Source organism: Heterocephalus glaber, unplaced genomic scaffold (genome assembly GCF_053883595.1).
Source record: "Heterocephalus glaber isolate CG9 unplaced genomic scaffold, H.glaber_assembly_v1.0 deba00000122, whole genome shotgun sequence".
Lineage (NCBI taxonomy): Eukaryota > Metazoa > Chordata > Mammalia > Rodentia > Bathyergidae > Heterocephalus > Heterocephalus glaber.
In genome coordinates this window covers 12,606,544-12,624,106 of record NW_028258138.1, presented here as the reverse complement: position 1 = coordinate 12,624,106, position 17,563 = coordinate 12,606,544, and positions in this window count along the sequence as shown.

Here is a 17,563-nt window from a genome sequence, read left to right as displayed (position 1 = left end):
CCCTTTCCCTTCCACCATCCCCAAACCCTTGGACCTTTTAATTCAAATTATCAATTATTCATTTTTATCATTTTCATCCTTATTTACACTTTCAATTTCTCACACTAGAAAAACTATTTGGTATTTACACATGTGTGTCCTATTTATTTCAATTAAGAGTATGGCCTTAATATGCATCCATTTAGCTCTAAATTTCTCTAGTTTCTCATTCTTTATGGCTGAGTAGTACTCCACTTTATAAAAAAATCACATCCTCTTTATCCAGTTTCCAGTTGATGGGCACTTGGGCTGTTTCCAAGCTTTAGCTACTGCAAACTATGCCACTATAAACATAGGTGCACATGTATCGCTGTGGTATGATTCTTTTAATTCTTTGGGGAAGATTCCCAGTAGGGGAATAGCTGGGTCAAATGGGACCTCTAGTCCTAGTTCTCTGAGGTATCTCCATACTGATTTCCACAGTGGTTGCACCAATCTACATTCCCACCAACAATGGAGAAGGGTTCCTTTCTTTCCATACCCCTGTCAGCATTTGTTATTGGTTGATTTCTTGATAGCAGCCATTCTTTGTGGGGTGAGGTGAAATCTCAGTGTTGTTTTCATCTGTATCTCTCGAATGACGAGTGTTGTTGAACATTTTTTCATATATTTATTTGTTCTTTTTACTTCGTCTGAGAAATGTCTGTTCATTTTGGATGCCCATTTTTGAATTGGGTCTTTGAATTTGGGGTGTCTGATTTTTTTCAGTTCTTTATATATTCGTATAGTAGCCCTTTGTCTGAGCTACAGCTGCTAAATATTTCTTCTCACATTGTAGGTTGTCTCTTAGCTCTGTTGGTAGTTTTCCTTGCAGTGCAGAAGCTTTTTAATATGATAAGATCCCAGTTGTTGATTCTTTGTGCTGGCTCCCGTGCTACTGAAGATTTGTTCATAAAGTCTTTTCCTATGCCAATGTCTTCAAGAGTTCTACCTAACTCATCTTCCAGCAAGTTTAGTGTTTCTGACTTAATATTTAGATCTTTAATCCACTTCGATCTTAGTTTAGTGTGCGGTGATAGGTACGGGTCTAGTTTTAATCTCTGACAGGTTGAAATCCAGTTTTTCCAACTCCATTTATTAAACAGGCTATCTTTCCTCCAATGAAGCTGGTTGGCTCCTTTGTCAAAGATGAGGTGGCTGAGTATGTCTGGAGTTGTTTCTGCATCTTCTAATCTATTCCACTGATCCTCACTTCTGTTTCTTTGCCAGTACCCTGCTGTTTTATCACAGTAGCTTTGTAGTATAGTTTCAAGTTGGGGATTGTGATACCCCCAGCCATGTCTCTGTTGCCTAGAATTGCTTTTGCTATTCTAGGTTTCTTCTGTTTCCAAATGAATTTTTGGATTGTTTTCTCTAGTTCTGTGAAGTATATTGTTGGAATTTCAATTGGCATTGCATTGAATCTATATAGTAGTTTTGGAAGTATGGCCATTTTCACTATATTGGTTCTTCCTACCCAGGAACAAGGGATATCTCTCCATTTTCTTATATCCTCTTTGATCTCCTTCTTCAGAGTGCTGTAGTTTTCAGTGTAGAGATCTCTTGCTTCCTTTGTTAGGCTGATTCCTAGATATTTCATTTTTTTAGATGTTATTGTAAAAGGAGTTATTTCCCTAATTTCTCTCTCAACAGGTCTGCTATTTGCGTATAAGAAGGCTATTGTTTTATGAGTGTTTACCTTGTATCCAGCTATTCTACTGAATCTGTCAATTAGGTCTAGAAGGCATTTGACTGGGTTTTTGGGACTTCTATGTAAAGTATCATATCATCAGCAAATAATGACAGTTTCACTTCTTCCTTTCCTATCTTTATTCCTTTTATTTCTTTCTCTTTTCTAATTGCTATGGCTAATGTTTCCAGAACGATATTGAATAGGAGTGGTGATAATGGGCATCTTTGTCATGTTTCTGATTTTAGTGTGAAGAATATCAGTTTTTGACCATTTAGTATGATATTGGCTGTTGGTTTTTCATAGATGGCTTCTATCAGTTTGAGGTAGAGACCATCTATTCCAATTTTTTGTAGGGCTTTTATCATAAATGCATGTTGGATTTTGTCAAATACTTTTTCTGCGTCTATGAAGATAATCACATAGTTTTTGTCCTTGGTTCTATTGATATAGTGTATTACATTGATTGATTTGCATATATTGAACCATCCCTGCATCCCTGGAATGATTCCACTTGATCAGGGTGGATGATCTTCGGCATTCTGTTTGCCATTATCTTATTAAGGATGTTTGCATCTATGTTCATTAGTGAGATTGGCCTATAGCTCTCTTTTTGAGTTGGGTCTTTCTCTGCTTTGGGGAGCAAGGTGATGCTTGCTTCCAGGAATGAATTTGGGAGTATTGCTTCTCTTCCAATTTCATTGAAGAGTTTAAACAGTAGTGGCAGCAGTTCCTCTCTAAATGTCTTATAGAATTCAGCAGTGAAGCCATCAGGGCCCGGGCTTTTCTTAGTTGATAAGTTTTTAATTACATTTTCAATTTCATTGCTTGATATTGTGTTGTTCAGAATTTTTAGGTCTTCTTCGTTCAACTTTGGTAATTCATATGTATCTAAGAATCTGTCCATTTCTTCTGTGTTCTCCATCTTATTGGTGTATAGGTTCTGGAAGTAGGTCTTGATGATCCTCTGGATTTCTGCTGGGTCTGTTGTAATTTCACCCTTTTCATTCCTAATTGCATGGATATGGGCCTTTTCTTTCCTTTTTCTGACAAGGTTGGCTAAAGGATTGTCAATTTTTTTGATTCTTTTGAAGAACCAACTCTTGGCTTCATTGATTTTTTGTATCATTCTCTTCATCTCCATTGCATTGATTTCTCCTCTGATGTTTATAATTTCCTCCCTTGTATGAGCTTTGGGGTTGTCCTGCTCTTCTTTTTCTAGAAGCTTGAGGTGCAGCATCAGGTTGTTTAATTGAGCTCGTTCTGCTTTCCTAATATGCGTAGTCACTGCTATGAATTTCCCTCATAAGACTGCTTTCATTGTGTCCCATAGATTCTGATATGTTGTATTGTCATGGTCATTTAATTGAAGGAACTGTCTGATTTCTTCTTGAATTTCCTCTGTGACCCATTGGTTATTCAGAAATGTGTTGTTTAATTTGCAGGTGATTATGAAATTTTTTGAGTTTCTTTTGCTATGGATCTCCAATTTCATTGCACTATGGTCTGATAATACACAGGGGATAACTTCAATTCCTTTGCACTTACTTAAACATGTTCTATGTGTGAGTATGTGGTCTATTTTGGAGAATGACCCATGTGCAGCTGAGAAGAATGTGTATTCTGATTTTGTGGGGTGGAAGACTCTGTAAACATCTGTTGAGTTCATTTGTTCAAGAGTTCGATTGAGTTGTAGTATTTCATTATGTATTTTTTGTCTAGTTAATCTATCTATTTGTGACAGTGAGGTGTTGAGGTCCCTCACTACAATTGTATTAGTGCATATATGACTTTTCATGTCTATTAGTATTTGTTTTTTATAGTTGGGTGCACTAGTGTTTTGTGCATAGATATTTAAGACTGTCATCTTATCCTCTTGGATTCTTCCCTTTACAAGGATGTTGTGTCCTTCTTCATCTCTCTTAATCAGTGTTGGTTTGAAATCTACTTGATCTGCAAAGAGGATAGCTACTCCTGCTTTTGGGGGGATTCCTGTCACATGGAGTATTGTTTTCCATCCTTTACCTTTCAGTCTATGAGTTTCCTTTTGAATGAAGTGTGTTTCTTGTATGCAGCATATTGTTGGATTTTGCTTCTTGACCCATTCTGCCAGTCTATTTCTTTTTATTGGTGAAATGAGACCACTAACGTTGATGGTTATAACTGAAACATGTTGACTTGTCATTGCCATGACTTTTTCTTTTCCTTGGGTTCTCCCCCTTTACATTTAATTTCTTGTCATGCCAGATGGGTTCATTCTGCTTTGCTTCCTGGGGTTGTGATCCTCAATGTCTGTTCCTAGGATATTGTGTAAAATTCTTTGGAGTCCTGGTTTGGTATTCACGAAGTTCCTAAGGTGTTCTTTGTCATGAAAGTATCTTATTTCTCCATCAATTTTGAAAGATAGTTTTGCAGTGTACATCAATCTGGGTTGGAGGCTGTTTTTTTTTAGGGCTTGGAATATGTCACTCCAAGCTCTTCTTGCCTTGATGGTTTGTGTTAAGAAGTCTGCTGTGATTCTGATGGGCTTTCCTTTGTATGTGATTTGTTTCTTTTCTCTGACTGCTTGGAGAACTTTGTTCTTCTGTTTTGTTTCTGGAATCTTAACAATTATATGCCTATGTGTAGATTTTTTTTGATCAAGGCTATTTGGAGTCCTATATGCCTCACTTATCTGTATGTCAAGGTCTTTTCCCCTGCTTGGAAGTTTTCTGCCATTATTTCTGTGAAGAGACTTTTTATGTCATCTGCACTCTCTCCTGTTTCTTCATTGAGCCCAATCATTCTTATGCTATTCTTCTTTGCATCATCTAGCAGCTGCTGGATTGATTTCTCATGTTCCCTTATCATTTTGAAGCAATTTTTCTTTTCCTGGTCACTAATTGCAATCTTATCTTCTATATCTGAAATTCTGTCCTCACATTGGCTCATTCTTCTGTGTAGACTTTCAGTGGAGTTTTTCATATCCTGGAAATCTATTTGCATCTGTTTTATAGATTCCATTTGTTTCTTATGTTGGGATTCCATCATGTTCCTGAGCTCCTCTGTAGATTTATTAATCATGTCTTGCACTAAGGGTACAATTTCTCCTGTTATCTGAGAAATTATTTCTGATTTCATTTTTTCCAGATCCTCTTTTGTTGCCAGTTCAGTAAGTCCAGGTGGTTGAGTATCAGAGTGTTCCATCTTGTTTCCCTTTGGGGTTGCTGTAGGTGATCTGGAAGTCTGGTTTTGGGACTTATTTATGTGTTTTCTCATTTCAACTGGGGTGGAGGGCTGTTAGTGCCTTCAAGGATTACTTCCTCTGAGCTGGGTGAGGTGGGACAGGGGCCGGGAGCAGTGGTAGGGATGGTGACCCAAAAGCCCTTTCCTGTGGGCTGGGAGCAGCCAGAGTGATGGTGGCCGGAAAGCCCCTTCCTCTGGAGCAGAAGCAGTGGGATGGTAGCTCAGAAGCCCCTCCCTCTGGTCTGGGAGCAGTGGAAGGGATGGTGGCCCGGAAGCCCCTTCCTCTCGGCCAGAAACAGTGGGACAGAAGGTGGCCCAAAAGCCCTTTCCTCTGGGCTGGGAGCAGCAGGAGTGATGGTGACAGGAAAGACCCTTCCTCTGGACCAGGAGCAGTGGGACGGTGGCTCAAAAGCCCCTACCTCTGGGCCTGCAACAGCGGGACTCAGTACCTTGGTCTGGTGGTCTGGTGTCCTCTGCGTCTTTGTAGTGTGAAACCAGGTGGCTGCCTGTCTGCAGTGTGGTGTTTCGGTGCCTTCTGCATGGCTCAGGACCTCAGTAGGGCGTGCACAGACCTTCCTGTGTGCAGCTGGCTGATTCAGCGGCAACTGGGGACCTCAGTAGGGTGTGGGCAGACCTGCCTGTCTGCAGCGGGGTGATTCGGTGTCTTCCGAGCAACTCTCCAGTGTTAATCAATCAGAATCATCAGAAGCGTTGTCTTTTATGCAGTGCCTCAGGGCTGTAGGGGTTGCAAAAGGCCGTGTAGAGGCTGGAGAAGAAGGCGGTGCCAGGACGTCCTCTGATCTAGAGCTTCTAATTATGTCTTTCACTCTGCTCACCATGTCTGTATTTATCTGGGAGATTATTTCTGTTTTGAAATTTTCTAGAGCCTCATGCATCTGCTTTGTTACTTCCTGTGCTATCAGTTCAGGGTGTCCAAGTTGTTGTTTATCAGACTTTTCCACCTCATTTCCCCCAGAATTTCCTTTTTGTAGCATGGAAGCCTGCATTTGTGCCTTGCTTAAGTGTCTTCTCATTTTTGTTTTTGGTACTGTCCTTGGTTGAATTCCTGCACTGATATTCCAAAATTGCTTAATGTAGGTATCTTTGTTGCTTGTGTTTAAAACCCTTGTGGAATGATTGCTTTTCAGAGGTGTCTTCCAGATATAGCTTGTGTTTGGGTTTTGAGACTAATGACTCTGAAGCTATTTTATTTTTCTTATACCAGGAAGGAAAACTAATTAGATCAATCACAACATGTTAGCCCAAATGACATAGTTGGCAATACCATAGAATCAAGCACAGCTTAGAAAATGACAATTTGTGGTAGTTATTAATCTATCCACTTTTGACTATGTGAGTTAAATTAAAACCGAGGACCAATCCAACACAAGTTTATAATGAATAAACTCTTCATTATAGCATCTTTCCACTTCAGGGTGGGGAGTTAAAAGGAGTTAGGGAGGGAGGAACAGGTAGAAAGAACAGGTAAGATTAGTAGTGAGGCCAGAAGACACAGAAAGATCACATAAACTCTAAGAAGTTGTTAAAGACAAGAGAAAATGAAAGAACAAAGATGTGAATAGAATCACCTAACAGCAACAGGGAGGCTAGATACCAAATTTACTTTCCTTTAAACCTAATGATAATCAAGAGAAGGAAAAAGAGAAGAAAAAAAGCAGTAAGTGAGAAATCCGAATTCAGTGCAGAAAGGAACAAATGGGGAGATGAGGAGCAATGTGGGACAGCAAGAGAATGAGTGAGAGAGAGGGAAGAAAAAGAAAAGTAAGAAAAGTAAAACTTTGAAGAGTAGAGAGAAAGTAAAAATTAAGAATTGAAAATAAGAGAAAAAATATTTTTTTTCTTTTTTGCAAATAGCAATAGAAATTATGGGCCTCCTTCAGGGTATGTCTCTGCTGTCACAGTAGGCAACGTAGGAATCCCTGTGCATATACGAGTCAATGAGTCTCAGCAAGCCAGCAGCAGACCAAGTACAGTGGTCTGATGTGCCTTTATTGTAGAGATTCTCTTTACTTTTCCGCTGAGCTTCAGTTTTCATCGAGGAGCCTGAGAGGCCCTTTTTCTGTTACTAACTCCTGCTCTATCTTGTGGCGCTCAGGACAAGGGTCTCTATAATCTCCTTTGCCTCTGTAGTGTGGGACCAGGTAGCAGAAAAGCCGGAATGTAGGAGGTGCAGGGACGGGGGTTGGGGGGGATGGGGTAAGCGGACCTCACTGTGCCGTGGGCGTGGCCCGGGACAGCTGCGGAGCTTCAAGCTGCTCCTCTCACCTGGCAGGTCGCAGCTTCTGAATCATCTTTTTATACCTAGATATCATCAAATTTGAGATATCCCCTCTGTTTCTCCTTGTGAAACCTATATCGTCCTATGTTCTTCATCCTCCATTAAAATATCTCTAGATCAGGAGAAATGATGTGTCTACAAAAATGACCTTCAGCCAGGCGAGGTGGCGCACATCTGTAATCCCAGAACTCAGGAGGCTGAGGTAGGAAGATTGCTGCGAGTTTGAGGCCAGCCTGGGCTACATAGTGCATTCAGAGCCATCCTGAACTACAAAGGGAAACCCTGCCTCAAAAAAAGAAAACAAAATTTAAAAAATAACCTTCATCTGTCTGCAAAAAAAAAAAAAAAAAAAAGAGAAAAGTTTATTATCGCACCATGTACTGCATAATTAATATTTATTAAATATAATTTATCTCATTTTACAATATGTCCATACAAAAAGTCAATATTATCATAAAACTAATGAAAATTGCTTTAGTTCTAAGTCAGGGTTAATTGCATGTGCACTTTCAAATGTGCATATAATTTATAATAGATCATATTGCACTTAATAAATGTTTATAGATTTATTTAGAAAATAAAGACATTTAATTCTGAAAGATGATTACATTGAAAATAAATTATATTTATTTTGCTTTCATAGGATGAGGGCTATTTACCTTTCTTCTAATCATTAACTCTCCACCAGAATGGCATCATCCTACTTTGTTTCCATTTTTATTTCTTTCAGACTTTTTTCACCTGTCTCTTCAACTCTACTTCCTTGTCCTGCCTACTAGGTATGTTTAATGTTTTCTTTCTCCAAGCCTAATGCTCTTTCTGTGTCATTGTTTTCCTTGACCTCTGTTGTCATAGTTTATCAGGTCCTTCAAATTATTTTCAATACCGTCCTAATTCTCTTTTCATAACTCACATTTTTCTTCACTTTTACATTTATGTTTGTCCCAGCTCCAACTCCATATTTCTGAACTTTATCCCCTCATCCTCTAAATTCTCCCATAAATTCCTGTTCACACACTTTCAATAATGCCTGACATGTAGAAGGTGTTCTGATGGAGCATAAGGAATTCTGTGAGTAAATTTTTTGTATAGTTACAGCTTTAAATAACAAATTAATGCTAGTTACTTTCAAACTGATATGTCATATACTTTTCCTGAATCCATAAATTTCAACTATTCACTTTAGTTAATGTGCTATAATATTAAATTTACATATTGAAAAATAAAATATATTTTTCTGGCAAAACTAACTTGTAAGAATACTTCTGTCTGTAAATAGAACTGTTTTTCCTGACACCCAAGTTCAAAAGCACCACCTTTATTTATATCATGAAAACCAGTAATTTTCCACAAGGGAAGTGGCCTATTACTTTACTTTCTTACTTCAGCAAGCCTTATTGTAGCTTTGGTCTTCCCACTTTTGTATTCCCTCATTGTACTTTAGCTCTAGGCATTCAGAATATCTGTTATTCCCCATTCCAGTCTAATTCTGCACACTATTACTAAACTGACGTTTCTTACCTATCACTCTCATCATTGATTTCTTCTGCTTAACATTGTTAATTTCCTACTGTGTTAATTGTAAACCCTCTTCCTGGCTTACAAGAGGTTTAATGAAATACCTCCTCCCCAACACTTTCAAACCTGTTTACCACTCTGAGTCATAGCAATCACCAAATTATATATCAAATTCAGACATATGTAATACACCCAGCAATCTCCCTAGGCAGCTGTTTTAAGACCCATTCTCATAGCTTCTGTCCTCCTTTTTTTCTCTCACCTTGAATTCTTCCTTTTCTAATCTACTGACCAAGCACTTTAAGGACAAGTTCAAATCTCTGATATCAAGGGAAAATTTCTCTGATTAGCAGAATTCTTATTTCTCCAAGCTGCTACCAAGCTTTGCATCTGTGTCACATAAGCTGGCGTACGCCACAGTTCATTCTTTACCACAAAGAGGCATGTTAAACTTGATTTTCAGGAAGGGTGATTCGTCCTTTGCTGACAGTAACTATATCTTATCTGTCTGCACAACACTTCTCATGGAATATATTAAGCACTCACTAAGCACTGATTTTTAATGCATCCCTGCTGATCACATATTTAATCAAGGTAGAAACAATATTTGCCATCAAATTATTTGTTTAATTGTATTTTTAATAACCAGTATTTCTGAATATTAATCCATAAATGAGAAGTATCAGTGGCACCTAGGAACATGAGGATTTTTAGGCCCTACCTAAGACCTATGGAATCATGAAGTCTAGGAGTGAGGCCCAGAAATCTTCTTTCAAGCCCTCTGCACAAATCTGATATGTCCCATGGTTTGAGAACACTGCTGTACATCTCCCATCTATTCTTTACAGTAGTGTTTCTAGCTAAAATAGCCCTGGCCAACACAAATTGTTCATTTACCAAGCTTTTATTTTTGAGAACATTCTGACCTGCTTAAATCAGAACAAATGATGATTAATAATGTACTTTCTGGACTTAAAAAGATTAGATGATAACAAAAGTCTATTTGAGTAATACTGCTAAATGACTCTAAAAGGTTTTGCAGTAGAAGTTAATGTTCCATGTTTCTTTTAACGTCAGCCTTGTACCTCTCTCCAACATTGGCTTATTGTGCAGTGCAAAATAAAAGAAAATTGGAACAAGCACAGAGACTGTTGCTGAAAGCTCAATTAACTTCCAAATACTTCTGATTTGAAAATATTGTAGGAACCAAATGTTACCTTTAAATTTTCTGTTAACCACCCTTTGTGACCAGTAGCATCCTAACGGCCCTGACTAAGGATGAGATCAAGAACAAAAATTGAAAAATCTGAAGCTGAGGCCTCAGAGAGACCATTACATGCTCATAAGGCCTTAAGGGTTTCAGAACACTCAGTATTGATCTATAAATTGTCCAGGAACAAACATCTGAAGGGAAGCCAGGAATCTCAGAGACTTGGCAGTTATTTTTACTTCTACCTAGTTAGATGCTACATTAGTCATGACTGTTCTGAGAAAAAGACCCAATAGGAGATATAAAGAGATATAGATTCCAATTTATTTATTTGCTTTTTATTCATTTTATATAGAGTTTTAAGACCTCATACAGCAACAAACAGAGACAGAGAAACAGAATGAGAGGTTTTTAAGGTCCTGGCTCACATGACTGTGTAGCTTGAACGAAATATTCAGAGCAGACCAGACACCCAGGGAAGGGAGGACAGACATTGCAGTTTAAGTCTGAGACAAGTTAAAGGCAGATTTCTCTCTTACTTTTGTATAAGTCAGTTCTCTCTTAAGGTCTTCGATTGATTGAATGGGGCTCACCCATATTATAAAAGGTAATTTACTTTCTCAAGTCTGTTGATTTAAATGTAAATCTCACCTAAAAATAAAAAATAAAAAATACCACTGCACAACATTAGGGCTCCATGAAGTAGCTAAGTTAACACATAAAACCAGCCATCCCAGGCAGTGAACTGCCTGAGTGCTCAGTGGTTATCATAGGTAATTTAAATTTTCTACATAAATTTAACAAAAGAGGTTCTCTTTAACTTAAATCTTAAATCAAAATTCCTTATAGTCGATCCCTCAGTATCCACAGAGAACTGATTCCAGGGCCATCTTCTGACACCAAAAATTCATGAATTCCAAAGTCCTCGTATAAAATGGTACAGGATTTGCATGTAATCAACACACATCCTCCTATGAACATTAAATCAACTCAAAGAAAAAATATATATGTGTGTGTATAAGAATTACGCAGCTATAGTAAAGGATGTAATCATTTCATTTGGTGGAAAATGAAACTGGAAGGTATCATGTTGAGTGATATAAGCCTGACACAGAAAGATAAGTATGTTATGTTTTCTTTCATGTTTCAAAATTTTTTTAAAATGGCCTGAAAGAAGAGGGAATACAACGGACTGGGAAGAGGGTTAGAGGAAGAGGAGAGAGAGGAAAAGAGATGAGAGAAAAAAAATAGAAATAGGAAATACGGTCATGATTGATGCATGACATTTGCACATACAGTAACATCACAGTGAATTCCATTAATTTTTATAATTAATATGCATTAATAATTATAATAAAATACAATTCTAAAAATCAACTCTAAATTATTTATAATGCCTAAGACATTGTAAATGTTACATAAGGAGTTGGTACCCTATGTTATTTAAAGAAAAATGACTGGAAAATATCTGCACATGTTCAATAGAGATGTGGTTATTTCAAATATTTATAAAACTGATACATAAAAATGTACATATCAATAGGGTAATATGCAACTTTCAGTAGATTACATGTTTTATGATGTTTAAATCAAGTTTAAAATATCTCTTCAAACCTTGATCATTTCTTTATGGTAAAATATTTCAGAAACTTTCTTCTAGATTTTTGAAATGTACAGTACCTTACTGTTCTGTGTGGTCACTCTACTTAACAATAGCACAGAAGAACTTCCTGCTGCCGCTCTTCATTCTGCCCATCCCTCCCTCCCCCTCGACCCTATCCAGCCTTTAGTCCCCACTGTTCCACTCTCAACTTTGAGGCAATCAGCTGGATATTGTCAGGTAAAAGTGCCAAAGATCAAGACCAGACCAGGTCACAACAAGCCTTTATTAGGGAAATAGATCTGCCGGGCTGTCTCTGAACAAAGGAGAGACAAAAGCAATATGGCTGGGGCAGGGAGAGTCTTTTATAGAGACTGGGGTGGGGTTTGTAGGGACTGAGGTGGGGTTGAGTGAGGTAGTGACTAGGAAATGGAGGAGCCAGTGATGTCACTAGGTGGTAGGAGGTGAGCGAGTATTAGGTTACTTCCTAGGTGGGAACAGAGGCATGCTGGGAAGAAGGGTTTATTCTTTGGTGGGAGCAACCATCTTAGCATGACGTCACACAGAGGAGGGGGCAAGGCATGATAGGAAGAGGGCAGCTACTATACGTAATAGCTGCTGAGGTGGTGGGAGACCTATCAGATATCCTCATACTAAGTGAAATAAGCCAGGCACAGAGTAAGTGTATTAATGTTTGGAGCAGCATTTGTTTGAATCCATGAATATAGAACCTACGCATGGAGAGGGCCAGGTGGCAGTAAAGAAAGGCTATTGTCCTTTGGGAAAGACCTCAAATCTCTGACCAGGAGTACAACTGCTCTTAGCAAACTTTGAAGTCCTAAGGGGCCTCTTCTTAATCATGGAAAGGTGTTAAGTTTCCTAAGGAAACATTAATGAAATACTAATATTCACGCTGAAGACCAAAGAAACCAAAATCCCAGGATGGGACCAAGGCATGAACATTTAGTGAAATCTCTCCCAGTAAAGTTGATATGCATTCAGATCTGGGGATCACTGCTCCAGAGCAAATGTCTCTGCATGTCATCACAAACTTGGTCATGAGATGATCAGGTATTGCAATATCTGAGGGAAACAATCAATAAATACAGGATCGTTAGGCACAGGCAGTGCTATGCTGAAAAGCTTTAAAGATGAAAACTACTTAATCTAACAGAGCTTGGCTGTAGTTCAGGTTTTTTTTCTGAGCTGCTTTGGACCATTTTCTCTCCTCTTTCCCTCCTGCTCCTCCTCCTCCTCTTTCTCATCCTCCCCCTCTACCTCCTTGTTATACTTCTTGAAAGTTTTAGCAATGCCAATGACACTGGATTTGAGTTAATGTTAGAGTTTCAGCCCTTGTTATCTGCCTCTAGGTATTGGAAGAAACATGGATTCATCCTAGGAGAGCAGAGGAGACTAACAGATACTGAATTATAAACTCTCAGTGGAGGAGTGGGCTTCAGGGCCTTGGAGTGATCATCACTAGAGTAGCAGGCGTAAGACTGAAAGTCTTGGTCTTCTTGTGAAACGTGTGTATGTTTTCAGCTATCAAATGCAGTCCTGGCACAGGCAACATCAAGATGGCCTAGGAACTTGTTAGAAATGCAACAGGACCCATGCGGAGCTAATGAGTCAGTGGAAACAGCACAGCCAGGGGTCTTTGTCTTAGAAAGCACAGTTACTAAGGCTGGTTATTATGCAAGCTGAAGCTTGAAAAACACTAGTAAAGCATAAGTTGATGATCCCTCAGTTCTCATTTCACCATATCCTTAGTTTATTTTCTACCAGATTCCTTTGCTATTTATTTCTCTTTATTTACAACTGACTCCCTTGAAAACCCATTATTTGTTTTTAATGCTTTTAAAAGTTTCACATGGGTGTTTAAGTTGAGAGCCAACTCATCTATGAATTTGATTAACTTCATACATCATTTCATTTCATTAAATCAGTGAAGGTAAAAAGTGGTGAAAGTCGATACCATTGTCTTGTTCCTCATTTAAGGGATTTTTTTTATAGTTTCACCAATAAATTTGATGCTGGAATTTAAGATCAACTAATAATTTTTATCTCTCTTAAACTAATTGCATAAATTCATAATATAGAGTACCTTACAGTGAATATCACTTCACCAAAGTACTTTTGAAGTATAATCGTAATTATATTAAAAATATAGCTTTTTTGTTAATATTATAAAATTTGCCACAATAAAAATGCTACTTTAATGCTCAATTTGATAAATTTTAATGCTCTCTTGCCTTTTTCTGTTATGCTGTTATATTTTGTTTTCATGAAGCTTTCTGTTGTGTTTTTTTTTTAATTTTATTTATTTATTTTTCTTTGGTACCTGGGATCGAACTCGGGTCCTTGCGCTTGCACAGCAGGCAGCGAAACCACTGAGCTAAATCCCTGGCCCATTTTATTTTTATTTTCTTTGTGTTTCATGTTTATATTTTTAACCCTACTAGAATATTTTCAGGTGGTATAACTGAAGATACACTTTTATTGTTTTCTGAATGGATATATGGGGTATGTTATAGTCTCAAGTGTATTTGGATGTATTTCTAAATTTTTAATTAAATTCCCTTCTTTTACTTTTCTATTCTTTTTTTCTTTTGGTTTTTGTTTTTGTTTTTTTGACCTGGGGATCTAATTCAGCTTGCAAGGCAGGCACCGTGCCACTGAGCTAAATCCCCAGCCCTTACTTGTCTACTCTTTAACTAATAACACATTTTGATTTTTCACTATTTTTCATGAGTCTTGAGAATGCATTTTGTGTACATTTAGAATCATTTTATGAAATGAATCCAAAAGACATCTTAATCTACATTTTTATGTGGAAGTTTTACATTGCTATGATAGATCATCCCATCAAGACAAAATATGTACTTCCATCTCTACAAATCTTTTCTCCTAAATAAAATATTGTATAGTATTTTTGAAAATACCTTTGATTCTTTTGGTTAATTTCTTTATGAATTTACTTATATCACTTTATAAACATTATTTTATCTATTTCTAAATCAATATACAAAAAAATCTTTTAACATATTTTTCTCTGTCCATATCTTACAAACTTTCTGATTAATTTTAGTAATTTTTATTTTAACATCCTGAGTTTTCTTTAATTATACGCTATAGAATCATCCAAAAGATCACTTATATTTTTCTGATATTTGTGCCTGTTACTTCATTTTCTACTCTTTCTACACTTGATGGTGAATATGATAATTGCCAATATGTGTCTGCTTCATCATTTTAACTGAACATGTTTTATTATTTTGCATAAACTATTTTGCTATTGTTTTTAGCTAAAGTTGTTTCATTACACTTGGAAATAGTTTTCATCTGTTTGTACTTTGTTTCAAAATTTTTCAAGTGAGAATTAATTTTCTGACTTCTAATCAATGTATGCAAATATAAAAACTAATATCTTAAGTTTCTATGTCATTTACAATCAACAGGATTTTGAGAAGCTGGGGACATTTAAACTTCCAGAAAACAGCTGATCATTTTAGGAAAATTTTTACCTTGAACAAGGATTTGGGAGTATTCTTTGCTGCATAACAATGATCTTAGAAAATATTTACATTTCCAGAGCAGAAATCTACTCACCACAAAACATGTTTGCAGTGACAGCCTTTTGTGATAAAATTTGTTTTTGCGATGTTTTCAGGTCTCATGTTACTGTTTTAAATATCATTTCATGTCTCCTAGCCTTAGGGTAAATTTAACATTCTCATTACTAGTGTGATTCTCCTGTCTTCGAAGTAGCAATTTCTGCGCTGTTTTCCAATCTTCATTTGTCAGCATTTAGAAAATTAGAAAATTGCTCATGTTTAAAAAATACTTCATTTTTTTCTATTTTAGAGCCTATCTTTCTCTTTAGTTACAGTTATTTCAAAATCAAAATCGATCTCCCTTGCCCCATCCCAAGATTACAAAAATAAGTTTTCCTAAACTTGTTCTTCTATTTTCAGGATTCAATGATTTTCTAGAAAAATTAAATCCAATATTAGAGTCAGTGTATTACAGTTTTGTGCAGTATTTTTTGTTAATATAAAATCTTTCTAAGTTCTTCTTAAATATAGTCACTTCACCTACAAAAACAGTTACTGAAATGTCCTCTCAGCTTCTCATTGTGAATCCCATGCTATTTTCTGCAGCTCATCTGTACAATTTTGATGAACACTGCTCATTGCCTCTTCTAAAAAAAAAAAACAAAACCAAAAAAACCACATCAAATTGCTCACCCTCAGACTAATTTTCAAATCTTTATACTGTGAAAAATCTTTCAAAATCAATGTGACCTGGGTTGTTACACTCCAGGGTTTAGATTCCATCATTTAGAAACTATATATATATATATATATATATATATATATATATATATATATATATATATATATAAAACCTGAAGGAATGTTCTTAACATATTGGTGCACTTACTGAATATGTGTTTGATAATAATGTATATCATAAATTTACTCAATACATACTAAATGAATTTAAATGAAGAAAACAAATAAAACAAAATCCTGAAAAACCAAATAATTCTAATGTTAAATGAGCTACAATGTGATTAAAAGTATTTTATATAGTAAATTTTTGCTGAGACTTCTATGGCAATTCATTGCACTTGGAATTATAATAGAACAATTATGGGGTGAATCATCTAGCTGTAAAATAGTTAACCTGAAAATATTGTACTGCTTAAATTTAGAAAACAATGGAGTCTCTGTTTTATTTTATTTCAAATTTTGGTATAACTATAGGGATTAGCATTATAGAAGATTACATTTTGAGAATGTGAATATTTAAATATACTCAAAATTCAAAATCCTACATCTGGAGATTTAAGTAAATATAAATTTGAATTATAAAACATCTATCATTAGTAAGAGAGACTATAATTTAGAGAGTAATATACATAAATATATTAATTACTCCCTCAAAACTCAGATTATGCTCTTTGGATACTCTCTTAAAGTAAAACGATTTATGCAGAAGATCATCAAGAAGATCATACACCTTGACCAAGTGGGATTCTTCCTAGGGATGTAGGGAGAGTTCAACATAGGCAAATTAATAAATGTAATACAGTATATCAATACACCCAAGGACAAAAAACATATGATCATCTCAATAGATGCAGAAAAAGCATTTGACAAAATCCAACACACACTTATGAAAAAAAACTCACAAAAAATTGGAACAGACAATCTGATAAAAGCCATCTATGAAAAACCAACAGCCAATGTCATACTAAATGGTCAAAACCTGAAATCCTTCACACTAACATCAGGAAAAAGACAAGGATGTCCACTATCACCACACTTGTTCAATATAGTTTTGGAAATATTAGCCATGGCAATTAGACAAGAGAAAGAAATAAAAGGAATAAAGACAGGAAATGAAGAAGTCAAATTGTCATTATTTGCAGATGACATGATACTGTATACAGAAGACCCCAAGAACTCCACCAAAAGTCTTCTAGACATAATAACCAAATTCAGTAGAGTAGCTGGATACAACATCAACACACAAAAATCAATAGCTTTCCTCTACATGATAAATAGACTCACTGAGACAGAAATAGGGCAAATAATTCCTTCCACAATAGCATCCCCAAAACTGAAATACCTTGGAATCAACCTAATGGAAGAAGTCAAAGACCTCTTCTCTGAAAACTATAGCACTCTGAAGAGAAAGATTGAAGAGGATAACAGAAAATGGAAAGACCTCTCTTGCTCCTGGGTAGGAAGGATCAACACAGTGAAAATGGCCATACTTCCAAAACTGCTATATAGATTTAATGTAATTCCAATTCAGATCCCAGCAGCATACTTCATAGACCTTGAGAAAACAATCCAAATATTCATTTGGAACAAGAAGAGATCCAGAATAGCAAAAGCAATTCTAGGTAACAGAGACATGGCAGGGGGTATCACAATCCCCAACCTGCAACTCTATTACAAAGCTGCTGTGATAAAAACAGCATGCTACTGG